Source organism: Phalacrocorax carbo, chromosome 10 (genome assembly GCF_963921805.1).
Source record: "Phalacrocorax carbo chromosome 10, bPhaCar2.1, whole genome shotgun sequence".
Taxonomy (NCBI): domain Eukaryota; kingdom Metazoa; phylum Chordata; class Aves; order Suliformes; family Phalacrocoracidae; genus Phalacrocorax; species Phalacrocorax carbo.
Genome location: NC_087522.1, coordinates 6,222,908 through 6,242,441, shown reverse-complemented (window position 1 = coordinate 6,242,441; position 19,534 = coordinate 6,222,908). Strand labels below are relative to the sequence as shown.

The 19,534-nt window shown below is 43.4% G+C and overlaps 1 protein-coding gene across 2 annotated transcripts in view; it reads right to left on the bottom strand.

Annotated features, from left to right (window-relative positions):
• The window catches only part of MAD1L1 (mitotic arrest deficient 1 like 1), a 381,515-nt gene that overhangs the window by 95,059 nt on the left and 266,922 nt on the right, over positions 1-19,534 (bottom strand). The gene's annotated exons all lie outside the window — the stretch shown is intronic.

Genomic DNA, 19,534 nt, shown 5'->3' with positions numbered 1-19,534 from the left:
GTCTTTATTTTAGCTAGTTCAGAGTCCAACACTAGGATAGCAGAAACTTCATCAAGATGACTGCTTGAGTATGAAGGAAGGGTTTCGGCTGGCCTTGTACAGCCCACGCTGAAGTATTACTGTTTCCCAAGCGAGCTGGAAAAGTTTTTGCCCAAGTATTTGCCGAAAAGCATTTCCATCGACCTCCGAAGCGTAGTGCAGGAAGAATGTAGGAAGGTAACTGCAAGGCCATGGGCTTGCCAGTGATTCACCTCTGAGCAGCTGCAAGTGCACCAGGATAATGTGAGTTTCCTCTTATCTTCTGTACTGCTTTAGTTAGGCGCTCCAGGTGGGACAAAAGGATAATTCAATGTGTTAAATTAAAGTGCCTTAAATGCCACTGAGGATGCCCCTGCTCAGAAGTACTTTGGCCTTAATCCAATTCAGCTTAATCCCCAGGCAAGGACAGGAACTTTTTAATGGTTAAAGAGAACTACATGTCCCTTTACTTCTGAGCGAGAGCATCCATGCAGGGAGAGTTAACGCTGGCCAACTTCTTACCTTCAGTTAATTCAGCTCCACCTTCCTGAGTGCGTTGCAGAGATGATGTACAACCAAAGTACTTCCTTTACTCCAGGTCCTCCCCCCCAGCTCTATCTTGCTTTATCAAGGGGCACAAGCCAGTCTTGGGGAACATCACATACCAGTTTGTTCACTAAAACCCTGCTATACAGGGAACCCCCAGTTGCTGGGGATGTAAGGTAATCCCTACATCCTACGAGTAAGGAGTATCCACCACCCTTCCCATTCCTACCAAACTCATCACTGTGTGATTAACTCAACCCTTCCTTGAATTGTTACAACCTTTTCCTCATCATCTCAGCTGGATCTGGTCTTTGATTAACTAAGTAATCAGCCCCTGAAATCAGAAGGTTAATTGGCAGCACTGACCTCAATATTCTCACAGCCTTCATTCAGCTATGCAACCGGTAAGGACAAAATCCTATATACGAAAGTAAAAATTCAGTGATCATATTGCAGTGGTAAATAACATTTCGCCACTGTCAGAGGCAGCATTGCCTTTAATATATTGCACGTGCCCAACAGCGATTTTTTTTTTTTTGCTAATAAATGCAGCCTAGCCTTGGAAAAGTAAATCTGCCTTTTCCTACCACATCTTGGAGGCTGCCTTTCCTGACTTTTATAACCTCAGAGGTGGATGGCACCCTAATTCATGAACTCCTTGAACAGCTTTCATTATTCATGAAGAATTAGCGCCTTTTCCACTGTTTTGTCTCTCATACTTGGTACTGCTAATGGCCATCAGGAGCACCTTTGCACCATCAGGTTGCAGCCTTATCACCCACCCAACAGCACTGGCCTAGTTAGACTACAACCATGTGAATCTAGAATAGCAACTAGATGATGGCAACGGCTTTCCTCCACTCCCCTTAGGGTAAAAAAGGAAAAACTCTGTCTACTATCAGTCTTTTCTGCAGGAAATCCTGAGTTTTTCAATGTAACTGAAGGACTAGCAAGCCCTCACTCCCGACGGCGTGCCCTTGCCTCCTCCCCGCTGTTCCTCCTGGCCCTCTTTCCAGTGCCTGCAGCAGTTTTGGTGTATCACCTCGCCAGCTGTCCTGGCTGAAGGAATTCAACTGCGTGAACAAACATCTCGCTGTTAGAGATGCCTTGTGTCAGCCACCAGCACAAGGTGCTGAACTTGGTAACTGCTAATGTAGACACAGCCAAATGTGCCAGCACCAGCCAGGGATAGGATAAAGCCTTGTCATCCCCAACAGTGTTTATTCAGTGGCACAGCTTGGGAACGAGGCAGGAAAAAAAACCACGAGCAGGTACAGGGTCACAATAGGAATGCTTAAGTTTGTAACTGCCCCCAGTGAAAGGTCTGCTGAACCCTGACTTTAAAACAGACATTGCTCTTCCTTTATGCCCAATTAAATTGCCATCCTCGATAGTTCAGCTATAGCAACTGCTGATGCCCACCTCCTGCAGTATTTATCCCATGGAAACAATTCAACTAGGGACTATTCCCAGATTAACTCAGGACTGTGACTACTCCCCTGCTTTCCCCTGAGGGCTCTGCCAACACAACCAAGAAGCCACATTGTGAGGGGGATTCATGGAAGAGTAACTTGGTAGGAAGGTAACCTGAGACTTGATAAATGGAGAACGGGAACCCACTGCTGAAACAAAGCCATCTGAGACACCCTAGGGTATCTTTCACAGCTTCCCAGCACGCTTCTGCAGGAAAGAGATTGCCTACACGTTCTGTGTCATACCGGTCAGACCCAGGCCAACACCTCAGACACCCTGGGGTGTCTGAAGTGGCACAGGATGCCTATTTTTAGGCACTGGGTACCTACGTATCCTCTCTGCACCATGGCTCTGCCCGTGTACAGCCCTGGTGCCGCAGATTCCCTGCACCCAGAGAACAGCACAAGCAGCATATACGCTGACTTGTGGACAGTAATTAATCTTTCTAATATTTCCCCCACCAAGTAAAGATGTTAAGCTAAGAGGCAGCTCATTGTTTGCTCTGTGTCTGAATTCAAAGCTGTGATGGCAGTAATTCTTAAGCCTCACCTAATACCACTAATTCCCGCCAAATTTCTAGCACAGTCAGGAAAAATTGATTTCAAAGTCATCATTCGCACGGAGTGCAATTCAGCGTATTTCAGAGCACTGTTTAAGGTACAGCCGTACAGGCCACTGAACAGAGGGAGATCCTTTCAGGATGGGTCGAGGTGCATTAACAGAGCAGGTTTCTGATGACAGCATTACTGTTTCCACCAGCTCTATCTACCACCTACAGATCATTGAATGTCTTGATCCTTTAAGATCTTTCACAACATTTGGAGAATTAGGTTTACTTTTATCTTTAAAAGACACTGTTTGAAAACTAGAATCCCTGTATTTAGAGCACTCGTGTGAGGTCTTATGTTCGACTCTGCTACACTTGGACAAAACAGGCGAGAGAATTTGCAGGTGTGCTCTGCAGAAACCATGGATGGGGAAAGGCACACCATAAACATCCTTCATCCCAGAGAAGGGACGGCGAAGCATCCCTTTGCTGAAGCATTAATGAAACAAATAAGAACCGAGAAAATAAGTGTGAGATTTGGCAGGTTATGCTTTGGTCAGGGATAATGACTGGCTGTTTACTTTGCCTGGAAAAAAAAATAAAGGAGGAGAACAGAGAGAAAAGGAAAATATTTGGAAATCATACTGTCCCATCTCCTTTGTATTCAGGCCAAGAGTATGCACAAAAGTTGCCCATCCTGAAGAGTTTGATAGGAAAAAAAAAATCCTCACTGAAAAAAATCATTAATCTGTTACAAAATTAATATTGCCAAATGATTAACTTCCCTCTAATGATGCTGCTTCTTGAAACACCTTGTATTTTCACACACTTATATCGACTTTAATGAATAATTCAAACTAGTTTGGATAAATAAATAAAATATGAGTTGGGCTTTTTTGGTCTCATATTGAAAATGTCACTGCTTTTTATTCCATTGCTTTTACACTCCTTACATCTGAAATGTTCACAGCTGCCTGGAAATACCTCAGCTTTGGCTCTCCGAGTTCAGCTAGGTCAATCAATAGCAACAGCAGTCTCCACACCAAAGAAAACCAAATCCACGCTTAACCTTTTCCCCAGGGAAAGAGGAGGAAACAATGTGGCTCTCAGCATGCCAGAAGTAGCATGAAATTAAATGTATCACTAGTCTTTTCCAGGAAAACACAAATTTGTTCTGCCCATCCTCAAAGATGCCACAAGCCATGTAGCTGCATTAATTCAGTTGCAATCCCAGCTAATATACCTCTTTCTCAGAAAGGCCTGAAGTCCCTTCTAACTCTCCATTAAAGGTTATTTTCCCTTAGTAACATATTTGGGGGTCACTTACTCCAACATGCCCAGGATAAAGTATTTACACATGAATTCGCATCCCTGCTGACCCTGCCAGAATGCCTCAGACAGATGCCACCCAACACTGCTATGGAGGATACTGTATTTTTACCAACCCTCATCTATTTAAACAACAGACTGCTTAGATTTTGTTTCCAGCCTACAGAAGGGATGCCAGAACTATCTTGCTCTCACAAGGTCCATAATGGGAAGAGGAGACACTATTTTCTCAGTTCTAAGAAGCCAGGCCACAACTACCCTTCTTCTCTCCCATCTGCACAAGCTGCTTCTCGCCATTTCCGTAACACCGTGCCTGCCATGCCATGTCGCCCATCAACCACCCCCACTTGTACCCCCAAACTGTTATTCAATCACACTCTCCTACTGCAGGTCTGTCCCTCCCATCCGACTCTCTGCAACTCTAACGCTGCCCTTCTGCACCCGAAATCCTTCCAGTCATTCCCCGGTTCAAACCCCGAGCTGAAATTTTCTCTTCCAGCTTCAGTTTATGACGAACAGTGTCTGAAAAGAGTTCTGTGATATTCTGTGAAGGACACAATATAAAAATAAATTGTATCGTATTAAATAAAGGCTAATAGAAGAACGGCTGAGCATTTTCTGATGTAGGCAAGTTTATGACCATGGCTTTTGAGAAATAAAATTCGGTTTGCTAGATTTTATGGGTGTGTTTTATGCCCTGGGTGAGCGAGGGAGTGGGGGAAAGGGACCACACGACCTGACCGGCATGGCAGCCCCACGCTACCCTTTCTCAACCTTAAGTCTGGCAGGCTCAAACGGCTCTTTGCAAAACTTGCAATTTGTGACATTACAACCATGAATTATAACTTTTCTTGAAGGTAAAAACAGTTTTATATTCAACAGACTGCACTGGCTGTTCAATTTTAAACCTAAGTGGTATTTATTTGATCAGTCAACACTGGTTTATTTTTAAACAGTGTATGTACCATATGGTTCAGTGCACCTCCCAGCCCTCTCCTCCAGCCACCAGCTTGTCCTTCCAGCAGCTCAGGGAAGAGTTTTCAAAGGCAGTAGGATACAAGTAAAGCTCTCCACCGCCACAGCCAGCCACAGCTCTTGCACTGCCCAAGAACTCTCCACTAAGAAAATTTCCCATATGTTTCTCTTCACTGAAGATGCTTGCCTGAAGCCCCCATTTCAGACAACCCACGCATCTTTACAAGGGCACCATTTCTTAGAGAAAAAGTCCATAATTAACCTTTATCCTCAGATAACCTGCACGGAGTGGCAGAGGGTGAAAGAAGCAGGGCACAGAGGACGAGAGAGAAGCGGCTATGGAAGAAGATAAACTCCCTCTTGTAGTACCTACACACACATATAGCATGGATTAGGCTTAAGCAAAAGGTTCTGTTCTTCTCCTGATAACCCTGAGATTACAGTGCAAGGTTGCAAAACTCTAAACTCTCAAGCACACTTGAAGTTGGCTTAGGGTTCAGCCCTGGCAGCTGAACCACCACCAGCGCGGTCACTGCTTCGAGCTTTCTCTGCCCTTCTCCTCCTCGTTGGCAAAGCTGTTTCAGACTGGGAGAAGGCAGGAAGCAGGTGGGCTTTTGGAAGCCCAGCTCAGCTCCTCAGCCACCCCCACAGCGTGTCCACGTTTTGTCAGTGAAGGCAGTGCAGTGTTGTGTAAAGAGACCCTGGGTAGGTTTAAAATCACTGGCTTAAATGATGTGAGCAGCCTACTTGCAGCAATATAGAACTCAGCGGGGATGGCAACATTCACCCCAGACGCAGGATAAATTAACCTCAGGAGAGCTATTTATTGCCCTAGGTGGACTTCACCAATTAGTATGATATGGCACAAACCGTTTGGAAGTTAGGATTGTGACACTGGCCATAAATTGTGAACTAACCAGGAAGATGTCTCCCTCCATCCCCCAAATGATGATTAAAATCTTCTAGCCACATTTCCCTTACATGTGGCAATTATAGACCAACAGCGCTTCCCAGAACAAAGTGATGTCAGCCAGAGCTGGAGCTAGTCATTAACTTCAGATGCAAAAAATAGCCTCACCTTAAAAATACAAATACATGGTATCACTTAAGTTTACAGAAAAGTAGTTACCTTCTGCTTCTAGAACAAGCCAGCAAATATTAAGCATAAGTCTTCCAGTCTACCTGTTTTCCAGGCAATCCATTTTGGAGTCATCAAAAAAACCTCACACCCGTCACTGGAACTTCTCAAAGGCTATAGTTCAGGGAAGTCTGGTAGCAAGAACAGGGACGTAATTTATATTGCTTCTCAGAGGAAGGAGAATCACCTCTCCACTAGGCTGTTTCCAAGAAAAAGAGTGGTTTTGAAGCCACTCAAGTGTCTAATGTAAGAATTAATCCTAGGGACTATATAATTAACATATATAATATGCATTGTTAATTACATGGGGTGGTCTGCTGAAGCATCTAACAGGTGAATTAATCCTGTCTGATCACCACCCCTGCACTCTGCCCATTATCTTGTTTCCACTGGCACATCACTACTATTTCTACTACCCCAAAACACTGCATGTTATTTAAACCTCTGAAATGGCATCCAACATCTGCTATTAAAACAAACACAGAAAGCCTGCTCCATAAATATTTGTTTGTTCCTTCTCAAAGATAAGATTATTTGCAGGGTGGACAATATCTAATCATGCATTAGAGAGTGCTTTGGAGTTATTCTAATGATGTTCACCAAGGCTACGAACAGGAGCTGTTCACCACTGGCAAGAGATGATTTTAAGGTTTCCCAGAAGCACAGACATTTTGCTCTTACTCCAAGAACCTTCTATGCTCAAATGTTGATGCTGAGGCTCATGGAAATGCTATCTAGACTCAGTGATAGTGTCCAAGATTATGTTACTTACAGTATCTTGTATCCCTCTCTCCCCTGCACTGTGAAGTCTGTGCTCACAACACAAAGATATCGTAGCTTTGCAGGCAGATGGATCTAAATATAGAATTAATAAACACCTAAAGAGATTCCTACCATTTCTGAAGTAGCTTATCAAATACCTGTGTGGTGCCAGACAGAATCTGAGATGGGACAGGGCACCATGCAGGCATCCTTTAGTTCTTATTTGGGATGTACAGACTGAACTCCAAACCCTGCAGACTCCCCCTGACTATTTAGAGGGCGGTTGTAAATAAGCACACGCCACTGCGTTGGACTAAATCCATTCCTACCCATGAAGTGCCTCTCTTCTTAACAGACATTATAACACCATTACCATCTCCATAACCCACCTTTCTGAGACAAAGCCCAGTGCCCCCATCCCTAGGTAAGGCGGCTTTGCTGAAAGGTCAGCCTGCCATTTCATTTGTTTGCATGGCCTGGGCTAATGGAACTGCTTCCACTGTGCGCAGCACGCAGGCAGGCTGGAGGGTCGCAGAGGACAGCGAGGAAAAATGCACACCATTTTAGCCAGCCAGCGGGGATGAAAATACAATTGCACTGCAACAGATAAAGGCAACTCTCTGCAGCACGCCACCTTATTTGTGTTTTTAATGGGAGAAGATTGCGGAGTTTGTTTTAGGGCTTTTGTTGCAAAGGAAACTAAGCTCTAAAAAGCCTCCACTCACTCCTTCTATTCAATCCCCTTTTATTTTTTTTTTTCCCGTTTATCCCCTTAATAGTGTTTTGAAGTGTTGGCACTGCAAACAGATTGCTCTTGGCCTGAAAGCACTCTGGATGCCAACTAGTCAAACCTTCCCCAGACCCTTCTTTCTGCTCTTTGTGCTCCTGCAGCAGGCCCCAAAGGCACTTACTCTGCTCAAAAATCACACCAGACATTTCCTCCCTGCGCTCTTCCAAGTGCCCTGGATGTCCTCTCACAGGATAGGAGGTTCTGCCCTATTCTTATTGGAGTATTTTTCACATTCTGCTTCATTTTCTGGTGTTCACTTTATGAAAACAATCCTTTAAAGATGATCATGCTGGAGCTGAATGAAATGCTGGTTCAGCATGGAGCAGCAGAACAGCAAGAGGGGAAAAGGGGCTTTCAAATAAGAAAACTGCAGGAATGTGACACAGACGTAAAGACAAACAATCTTTTTTCCCTGAAGCATGAAAGATGTTTGGAAACAGAGCCATCTCCTGGATAACCAGGCTTTCAATCACATTATTCCAGCCTCTGGAGCTCGTATTTCCAACGTAGGAGTCTGAAGCATTATTATGGACGGGGGGGTTATTTCCCTTAACCTTGTGCTAATGCTCTTGAGCAAGAGGTGGAGGCTTGAAGTCTCCAGGCAATGCCCACAAACCATCCCAGACTGGCAAAATCATCTCTGGGCAGGGAGATGGGAAAGGTAACATCTGTCTCAGCCCAAGCACCGAGTCTCGTTTCCTGATTCTGAATTATTCATCAGGTGCTAACTTCCAAACCAGTTCAGTTTTAAATTTTTAAATATTTAATAATTGGGTATTAAATATTCATGCAATTTTATTAGAAATTTTGGAAGATGGGCACTAAGGCTCTAATTGTTAAGTTCATCATTGGGACTGACTGGCTACTCAGAGAGACTTTCTAGCTTCCAGGCCAAGAAAAAAGGCAAAACAAGTATTTATGGACACCTCTGACTCTACATCACAAGACAACACAGATACCTGTGCTGTTCATTTTCCAAAAAAATCATCTCTTTGTGAAAAAGGTGAGAAACCTACACCGGGAACATGCTTGAAAGCCCTCAGCTGCAGTTTAAAGAGTCTATAAGAGTTTCATTTCAGTGTCATAGAGAAAGATGTCCATCTTGGTCATCTGTACTGTATCTGACTGGTGAAGTGACAGCTGAGCAGCCTCTGCCTACAAGAGGAACAAGAAAAACGTGCGGTTGGTCTCTGCTGTGATTCAGGGCAGAGGCAGGGAATGTTCAGCTCAACACACACTGGGAAAGAGGCAGATTCTTCCCTTCTTCTCATGCCTAAGCAGAGGAGACGATGGGATGTATAGTTTTCCCTGAGCTGGTCTGACAACTTGGATTCATTAAATATCCGTGCATCTTTTTCTCCATGTAGCTCCTGCAGCCCATATTTTCTTCTTTTCTACCCCCCTCCTTTCTAGTAGATGACATCTCTTTAACCCTGATCCATGCTGAGAGCGAGCCCATGTTCTTGTCCCTCTGTATTATGAGCGCATATTTCCTACCGTGCCAGAAATTGTATGGTTTACACAAAAGATGACACATAAGCCCTGGAATTATATGCAAATGAATGGATCCGTTCCTCACTTCTTACCATTACAACTCTGACTTTCCAACAACTGCATGGGGTAATTTCTGCACCAGCTTTCAAACAAAGGGCATCTCTGTGTTATTAACATCTCACTGTGGCAAGCAGTTTGTCACCTTTCACAGAAATGATCTGAAAAGACACCAGCAATTATTCCTAAGGAGATTATTGGGTGGCTATGTCCCAGCACAGCAGCTGGAAACTGAAGTGACATAATATTCACTGGGAAAACTCCTTTTCAAGTCAAGAGAACATAGTTCATTTTTTTAAATCTGTTCCAAGTTAGAAACAAACACAAAACTAGAGGAAGAGTCAAGCTTGTTCCCTTCAGTTTTGTTCACCTCTATACCAGCTTTAGGAGTATCTTCAGAAAACTGAAAGCTCCCGATTATGACACAAAATGACAGAACATTAACTTTGGAGACTCATCCTGGGAAGGCGCTTGGTATGTTATAAATAAAAGACCCTGAGGAAGAATGACTCAAGCACCTCTTTCAACTGCAAAAATCCAGCTGACTTCTAGGCCTTGTATGTTCGGTTCTTCCAACATTTTTAAGCACTGAGGACTAAACATCAGCAAGACAGACAAGTGTTCTCTTTCTGGGATTGCTGTCTAATTCCTGGTTGTATCTTATAACAGGACCCAAGAAACATTTGCTTGGCCAATGTTCATGAGTGAAGTGGGGCAAAGAGCAGAAGCCCTATCGAATTTCAAGTAAGCCATTAATCATGGCTCTTGGACAGAAATAAGTAGGGTCCATGCCTGTGCAAGAAGGACCAAGGGATCCAGTCACCCAAATTCCTTCAGCAGTGGGGAGAAAGGTGTTGGACAAGGTGTTGTTCTACTGGCTGTCCTTTAAGGACAGGTCATTTCTAGTTACATGTCAAAATTATATTTAAAAAAAAACCAAAAACAAACAAACCCAAAACCCCTAACTTAACAGTCTGCCCTTGGAGTTAAAAGTAGAAATTCTGACAAAGTGAAATACTTTTGCTAGTGCTGAACCAGCTCATTACCTTCACCTCTGTGAAAAATGCTTTTCATTACTTTGACGGAAACCTCTTCTAAACACCAACACCCATGTTTAGAGATCTCGTCTCTGGAGCCAGAGAAACACAAGAAAATCTGGACAAGTTTCCTGTTTGCGATGATGGGAAAGAACGAACTATCTCTGCATTTTTGGGTGCATGTTGTCAACAACTCTAAGCTCGCTCTCTTCATACAACCTATAAACATATTTAAAAAATTATGACCTCTGTCCATTTCAAGTCCAAGAAACATCTATACAGCACATAATGGTCCAAAATGGAACCCTTAGTATGTTTGTTTCCTCACCAACATTTAAAACAGTTTCTCCACATCATCTAGGAGGTATAGTCCAGAGCCAGACATTATGTTGCTGCCGTACATTCACACAACACCTCTGCAAGCACAGGGCAGCAAAGCCAACGCGCAGCAAAATACAGCCAGGGGACAGAAGAGATCCGTGAGGAGGTGAGGACACGGAATGACTTTGCAAAGTTAACTTAAAGGGTAATTCATAATAAACAATTAAAAAAATATAGCAGGAATAAGCTTTTCAAAGAGAGAGAGAGAATACAGAAAAGACTTCAGGACTGAGTCAAGCACTTTGAAATCTGAAGAAAAAAAAGAAATAAAACAGTAGGATTTTGAAGATTGAGAAAACAAGGAGAGACAGACGAACGCAGTCAGCGCACAGCCACCCATAAGGCTGTATAGACCTACCTGCTAAAGACAACACCTTCTGTGCATTCTTAGAGCTCTGCCCAAATGCAGAACAAGGGCAGTTTGAATAAAAGATTAGCCAAATCACCAAGGAACTAAATGAACTAAATGAACTAAAATTAGTACCACTTTTAATTCTTTGGGACTTTGGTGGAGGAACAAACAGGAGTGGTGACTGATTTCACACCTGCGTGTTCAAATTACCTTAAGCAAGGTGAGCAGAACCACCTGGGAAGAACTCAAATCACAAAAGAATACTCATGGATAGATCTAATAAGACAGAAGCCCTTTCTTTTTTCTAAGAAGGAGATATTTTAATGGCCTATAAGCCTTTTTATGGCAGCAGAAAAAACACCAACACCCAAATGACAGATTTCTGCTACAGTGCAGAGGCTCAGTATCTCTTTCTTCGAAGGAAGGCCACTGAAAGAGTCTGGTAAAGGGACTCCATAGCTTGAGAGTTTAAACTGGAGCTTTTAACAAAATTTTGACTGCAAACAATACTAATAAAGGGGGTTGGGTGGAGAAAAAGGGTGAGGGAAGTAGAACATATTCTTAATGAAAATCTCATTTAGCATTTTTTTTTTTAGTTGTGCTTAAAAATTCCACTGAGGTCACCATTCTGGAGAGATGACAAACTCCTGGGATAAAGGCTGGAAAATCCTGGTAGTTGTGTCACATTTAGCAAGTCAAAGATATGTTTGTATAAGGCTGTAGAGGGCTAAATCCATTTTACATGCTGTATGTATTATTAATTTCTGACAGTGGGCTTAGAAAAACCTAATTCGCTGGAATACGAGCTCCCTTTGAGCGGAGGGAAGCCTTTTCAAAACTCATCTTTTATTGACTGAGTCATTTTTGAGTCAATCTGTCTGCTTTCGGCAAGACAAGAGTTTTAAATCTTCTCTCTTTTTTTCCTCCTTTTTGAGTCGTGGCAAGTCTATTAAAACCTGCTAATGTATGCAGCAAGGCCTCTGATTTGAAATGTAATGAATTCTTCAGATAGTGGCAGATTAGGGGGAGAAGATGATAGAAACAGCCAGAGACTCCAAAAAAAGAACTCTCCAGAAAAAGAGGAGGAGAAGGGTGAGAGGGAATGAGGAAGATTAACCCTTTTTACCCAGAAGAAGAAATTCTTTAAGCTCCATTAATAGAATCCGTTAAAAGGCAGAACTGGAAGAGGCAGAGCATCTTCAGGCTTGCCTGGGGCTGAACGAGACAAAGAATAAATGAATCTTTCCTCCTAGAGTCTCTTGTAAGATTAGGTAATTCCCTAAGTGAAAAATGAATAACTTTGAGAAAATTAGCTCCATCCACATAAATAAGCCTTCATATTCCAAACTCGTCACCCAGAGTTTCCCAGGCGAATGCCCTGAAATATTTTTGCTGTTGTGTAACAGATGGTTTCCTCCTCCCCCCTTCCTTGGTTTGGTTCCAACCGCAGTATCTTTCAGGTGATCTTGTTTTAGCATAAAAATGAGCATTTTGGGTGCAAATCATCAATCATGTTAGTGAAAGGATGCTTGGCAGTTTTATTGTATTTGGCATCTTTGACGCGCCGGACAAACATTACACAGTTACACCAATGAGAGATTAGCACTGTCTCCATTTTTCAGATAGAGGAGCTAAGGAAAAGAAAGTCAAGGATGCTACTTAATTCGACAGCACTGATCTGGTGACAGTCTGGGCTGAGAACACAGAATCTGCTGAATCACAGCACAGACCTGGGATATCTTCTTGTTTAACAGCAAAATTCATAGCTCAGCCTTGAATTTGATGGCCTTAAAAAATAAAATCAGCTCTACAATAAAGTTCTAATGAAACAAAACCTTGGGGGAAAGAGTCTGATGGAGCACAGGTGACCCAGTGGATTATAATTAAAATTAAGCTCTGCATAACTGATGCAGGTGTCTGAGTAAGGGGGACTGAAAAACTGGCCCAGTCAACCTAGCGCCTCTTCACTAATGACAGGCATTAATATGTTTTAGCAATTGAGAAATCTCAAATAAGAGAGGCAAAATCCTTCAATTTAGCATGCGGCAGAGGTATCTAAGTCCATGCATGTCTTGAAGGAGAGACTGTCTTTCCCTACAGATGGAAGGCATTCAGTCCTCTATCACACGAGTCAAACTACAAACGGCAAATAGAAAGTTTAAAGAAGTGCAAAGTTAGCTCAAAAGCTGCTGGAGGCACAGAGACTGTGGAAAGTAAGCATGAGTTGGAAAAAAGAGCAGCAGGAAATCTTTGCAGTGGGATACAGGGCACAGGTAGAAGCGTTATCTTGGAGGCCAGCAAGCTATGGGAGTTAGCCTGGCTTTTCAAATTGCTCCCAGGTATTGTCTGCTCTTGCTGGCAGAAACACATTTGTTTCTACCCTGGAGAACAACAATGGCTGTATGCCTGTGGCTACTATCTCCTAAACTCCATTAGTCCCTTGATGCGATCCTCCCCAACCGGGAAACTGTCTTTTCCTACCTGCCTCTTTGCTTCACAACCCTGACGCAAGAGCTGCAGAATTCACAGATACGAACTTTTACATCTCCACATATTAGTGCTTTCAGAAAGAAGAAGAGGTTACGCTTGCTTTTGTGTATGTAGACACGATCCCGACCTTTACCTTGGTCTCAACCCTCTGATTCAATAGCTGGCACTCGCTCTCTGAATCAGTAAAGAACTAAAGGTTATGGCAGGGAGGACGCTGTGCTGTGGATATACCGCTTTCCAGAGAAGACGAGAAACTTGGACCGTTACAGAAGAGGCAAAGCGTTTTCCTGGCAGAGCATTTTTATTTGGGGACGAGGGCACGAACCAGGACTGTGGCATCAGCCCCTACGTCCTGTACAAATGCCATTCGCACAACCGCATTCTGCCTCCTCCACTTTCAAGCTAAAAAGACACTTCTCACTTTCTGCCGTAAGGACAGTTCCTGTGTGGCACTAAGCGGTTACTATACTTCATGCTAGCCCCATGGATACACTTTAGTGATGGGCGCAGCAATCCCTGTGCATATTTCCTATAGCTGTGAAGTTTACAGAGCACTTTGGGAATCCCGAGAGGCTGACATGCTTATTGCAGCAAGCCCTGCTGACACCAGCTGCTATAGCAGACTTGAAGAATAGCCTACACCGGAATATCACTACTTTTCTTTTTCAACTGCAGTCTGCATTCCACCTACACAGCCTCTTGATCCCTCCTTCCTCCCCTGTTTGTTTGGAAGATCCTCTAGCTTCTTGGCATTGCTTGAACTCTTTCATCTAGCTCTTGAGAGCTCTGAGCCAAACACTGCCTTGGTGCAGGACCTAGCCTATTGAAATAAGATCAGTCAAGAAACCGAGATCCATGATGCTTAGTCATCAAAGAGAATATTTTGGTGTAGGAAGAGAGCATACCATATAGGTAACCTCGACTCTTGGTCTCCAACAATCCACACCCAGGGAGTAAGTATGCAGAGAAACTTGCATTGCAATCTTCCACAAGAAGGATTCATTTCAGTTTTCATTTAGAGATTTCACTCTCTGCTGCTGTGAACGCTTCCCGCTGGGGTCAATGACACCGAGTGCGACAGAGGCCATGCTGCTGGCACAAATGGCGCTGCTGGGAAAGGTCGGCCAGAGGTTTAGGAAAAATATATGCTGAGGGACAAGTGAGGGAATGGGAAAACGGCACACACAAAAGGTATCTGTGCGTGGGATGTGCAAGCAACAAAAAATAGATTTACCCAATCAGGCTAAATCAATGAATTAGCTCTGTGCTCGAAGAAAAAGTTATCATTAAAGGCTGTGCTATCCAGTAGCTCACTTTATATCTGAGAAAAGTCTGCAGAAATCCTCTTGCATTATCCCTAGACTTATAGATTTTTTCTTTTCATCTGAGGCTCAGAGTGGGGATTACCCATTAAGGTGCAGCGGCCAAATCACGTTCAAACTATTCTCCGTTAAAATAAGAAAAAGCTTTGGTCTTTCCTGTCCTCTTCTATCTCATTCCCTTCCTATGTCCATATCCAAAGCACTTACCTCCAACTTTCAACAGATGCACAAGTCCTGAATACCAAGAGGACACACAGGGTGGTATCTAAATAACAATACCCACTTCTCTGTCTTACAGGCTGCACCCTACTTCTTCAGCACCGAAGAACAAAAGTTCATTTAAAATCTTCATCTACTTCTACACCCAGCAACGACAGAGTTAGCAGTGCCAGGCAGCATTGACCACTTTTGACCTGCGCAGTTTTCGTTATTTCACCCCTCCTTTTGTGAACAGGGACGTTGCTATAACGGTGACAGCAGAACCGGGAGGCTGGTAGCAGAGCATCTGGGATCGACCACACCGCAGTGCTAAAACATGTCCAGCCGTTCCCATCTGGCCACCCTGATGCTTGACCTAGCAGCACCAGCCTGAGCAGATGTGCTCAGCAAGGGATTGAGCAACCGCAGGAACAGCTCTGAGCTGTGCCAGATCTGCCTCTTCCCCTGCTCCCGGCACCCTGGTGGGACCATAACCGAGTGGAGTTAAGCAAGGGAGTTAAGTACAGCTTGGGGAAGGTAATAAAAGCAAAAGAAGAGTAAAGAAATATCTTCACAGGCAGGTGAAGCGCAAAACTACACGCAACTAAAAGGCTTTTACACATTGAGGTTTTATAGAGACATGTTTGCTTTTTCTCAACCACAGAAGTCAGAGACTGTAAACATCTGCTTGTTCACGCAGTCTCTCTCCCACGATGTTTTGATTTAGGTATTTTCCTGTAATGTTTGCAACTTAAACACATCAGAATTGTGCCAAGGCTTCTGAAACAGTAAAAGGAATTGGAGTTATTAGAAAAGTGAAAAGCTAATAAACCCAAAGTCATGGAGACAAACTTAGAACTCTAGCATCACTCTGAAGTACTCCAAAGCAGAAGAGCTGAAATTACCTTGAAAGCACCTTTCTGGTAAAACGAAAATGACCTCCCTTTCAGCATGAGACCTATTAAAGTATCTTGACCCTTTGGACATTACAGTCTCCCTTCTGGACAGCCACGTGTCAGTTATAACATCAAAGCATTTCAGCTGACAGACATTATCAACAGTTGCTTCCAAAAGTTAGTGAGAGGAAGCAAGGCACGGCTGTCATACTCTCAGTGCTATTTATTCTGCTGCTCTATTAATTTTATTTATTTGTATTAGGATTCCAAAACAAAAGAAGTCAATTATGGCTTACTAGGAATTATAAAGAACTTGTGTAATTGGGCTTCTGATTTAGTTATCAATACAAATAGACGTGCCGCTCTAAGAAGAAAAAGATAAAGCCATAAAGCAGGGTTGGCATTATTTGCAGCCGCTCAGAGTAAAAAAATCCATTAGAGAAAAACGAAAGAGATTTTTATTAATGCTTTAGATGACTTAGAAAAAAGTCCCTTAATCATAAAATTGTAAACAAGGAAGTTCTACAGCAGTATTTAAAAATATCTGAAATTGTTTCAGGAGCCCCATTGATTTGAATTAGGCAGCTGCGTAATCACAGGGGCTGCAATTTTAATGAACATTTCAACAGGAAATGTAGAGCTGATTATATATATCAAAACAGGAAAGATCCAAATGCTGCAGCTCCTCTTTTTTTTGTTGTTTTGTTTATTACCTTAGTTTGCACATCTAAACCAATTCTAGAACTAATACAGAACTTACCTGACTGCCCATCTCTTGTTGGCAGCAGCTCCCAATGCTTCTGGCTGCAACTCTGATCTTCCTATCTTGATACATGTCATTAGGCACAGCATTTTGAAAAATAATTAGTGATTCAATCAGATTTTACACTGGATCAAGTGACTGGAAACTTCAATGCTGTGCTGCAGTTTTCCCTTAACATACTTCAGGGCATGTTATATATACTTAATTAGATAATGTTTATACAGTGCTTTGAAGAAATAGGGGACTCTGAGAGGGCTAGGTCATATTTTCAGAAAGGAAAAGAGCAGTGTTGAGGCAGCATGGGCACTGAGGGAGAACAAAGCTCTGAGAAACTGAACACCACCTTGTTTTCAGAAAGGTTTCAGGACATCTGAGAAAAAAATACGTCAGCAGCTTCCAGCACCTAGGCACTAAGAAAGAAACAAAAGTTGTAAAGCACGGGATGCTGCAAAGACACCTGAATGACAATGTTGCTGATACCGACACGAGAAGAGCGGTAACGGAGTCAGAAAGGCAGCCGCACCTACGCAGAAGAGAAATGTTGCGTATACACAAGCACAAGGCATCGATTATTACTCTGTTAAGGCAATTTGCAAGATAAAGATTCAGACAGAGTTGTAGGCCTTGATGAAACAAAAATGGATGTACTCCACTCCTGTGAACACTCGTATTCATAAGAGTGGGAACTAATGGAATAAAAGCATCATGCTTCCTATTACTTTGCAGCGAGGGAAGCAGGGTCTCTCTGCTACAGACAGGGTGCTTTCTCGGCTGCATACTAAAACACTAAAATATACCGCAAAATACAGAAATGCGTTCACCACGGAAGTCCTCCTAGCAGAAACGGGACAGTGCCCGGTCTTCACCAGACTCACTGGCCAGGGCAAGCACCAAATGGGACACAGATCACAAAGACAGGGAGAAGGACAGGTTCTCCTGCCGATCACGATGAGGCACCACACAAGCTCTCACAAAGGGAATCTGATCCAAACCTCTGTTGAAAGAATTTGGACAGCAACAAGGCAAGCTGTGGTTAAATCCACTCAGAATGGCAATGAACAGCTGATGTTGCATCCAGCCATTTGCCTCCCTACACAGCAAGTGGCACAGAGACTGCCCCAAAGAGCTTCCAGCAAGCAATGAAAGCAAACTATGTATGCAGGGAGCTTTAGAAATGATTGCAAAGAGAGCCCTGAGCTTCTGTTTTGTGTGTTTTTCTTTTTTTTATTTGCCTATAACTAAATTACATGATTTCTTTGCAAGTCTAATTAAGCAGTTAATTGATGCTGGTGCCCTTTAGCATCTGGCATTTAAGATTAAGTAAATAATGGAGAAAAGTGCATGCAGCACCCAGCAATAATTAAACACAGCAAGGGTTTGTTCCCCCACCCTCCCCCATTTTAACCTGTTATGTATAAATCTCTGAGGATAACTGTCTTTAATAGCCTCAAATACACTTATACACCATATAATGATACTTGACAACAGTATTTTTCCTCTTAGAGAAGGTGGATAGTAGGTGTATCTTTGATCTTAACTGGCAGGTTTTATTTTACACCTTGCACTCAGGGGAAGGAAGACCTTCACTGCCACAACTCTACCCAGCTGAAGAGCATGTTAAATGGATCTTCATGGGAACATACTTCTGAATTTAGGAGTGTGAGTGTTGAAATCATGCTTTAAAGATTTGCGGTCAAATTTCTCCCTTTCTCATGTCCTTTCTCCTTCCTGATGGTCCATACAATGTTACTCATCCATTTCCTGCAGACTATGGAAATGCAGATTATGGAAAAGCATTCCTGTTAGTCTCCTACAAGAAAGACTGAGTGATATAAAATAAAACAAAGCTGTATAAAAAAATGCCCTTTGGACAAAAAAAAAAAAAAAAAAAAGCAGCCAGAATTCTAGATATCACTACAGCCCATGGATTCAGCTGGGAGGAATCTGTGCTATCTGTAGGCATTTTCGGGCACTGTCTCCAATGCTGCTGGTGGGAGGCTCACTGTGGATTGCTATATACAGGCACTTCAACTCACTCCTTGGAGGAAAGGACCGATGATTTCACATACAAAAAGTCTGATCAGGAAACACATCTGCTGAGGACTTAAGCCCTGGCTATACTGGAGGTAAGCTCAAGAAACAGGCCCATGTGAACCTCATGAGGTTCAACAAGGGCAGGTGCAGGGTCCTGCACCTGGGTCAGCGCAACCTGTGGTATCAGTGCAGGCTGGGGGATGAAGGGATGGAGAGCAGCCCTGTGGAGAAGGACTCAGTGGAACTGGTGGATGAAAGACTGGACGTGAGCTGACAACATGCACTTGCAGCCCAGAAGGGCAACTGTATTTGGTGGGCAGCACGTCGAGGGAGGTGATTCTCCCCCCTCTACTCTGCTCGGGTGAGACCCATCTGGAGCACTGCGTCCAGCTCTGGAGCCCTCAGCACAGGAAAGGCATGGAACTGATGGAGCGGGCCCAGAGGGCCACAAAAATGATCCGAGGGCTGCAGCACCTCTCCTACGAGGACAGGCTGAGGGAGCTGGGGCTGTTCGGCCTGGAAAAGAGAAGGCTGCGGGCAGACCTTATTGAGGCCTTCCAGTACTTAAAGGGGGCTCATAAGAAAGATGGGGACAGACTTTTTAGCAGGCTCTGTAGCAATAGGACAAGGGGTAATGATTTTAAACTAAAAGAAGGTATATTCAGACTAGATATACAAGGAAAAAATTTTTTACTATGAGGGTGGTGAAACACTAGCCCAGGTTGCCCAGATAGGTAGGAGATGTCCCATACCTGGAAACATGCAAGGTCAGGCTGGAAGGGGCTCCGAGCAACCTGATGTAGCTGAAAATGTCCCTGCTCACTGCAGGCGGGTTGGACTAGATGACCTTTAAAAGTCCCTTCCAACCCAAACCGTTCTATGATTCTATGATTTTTTCACATGTCAAGGATTGCACTGAGTTTTTGCAGTCT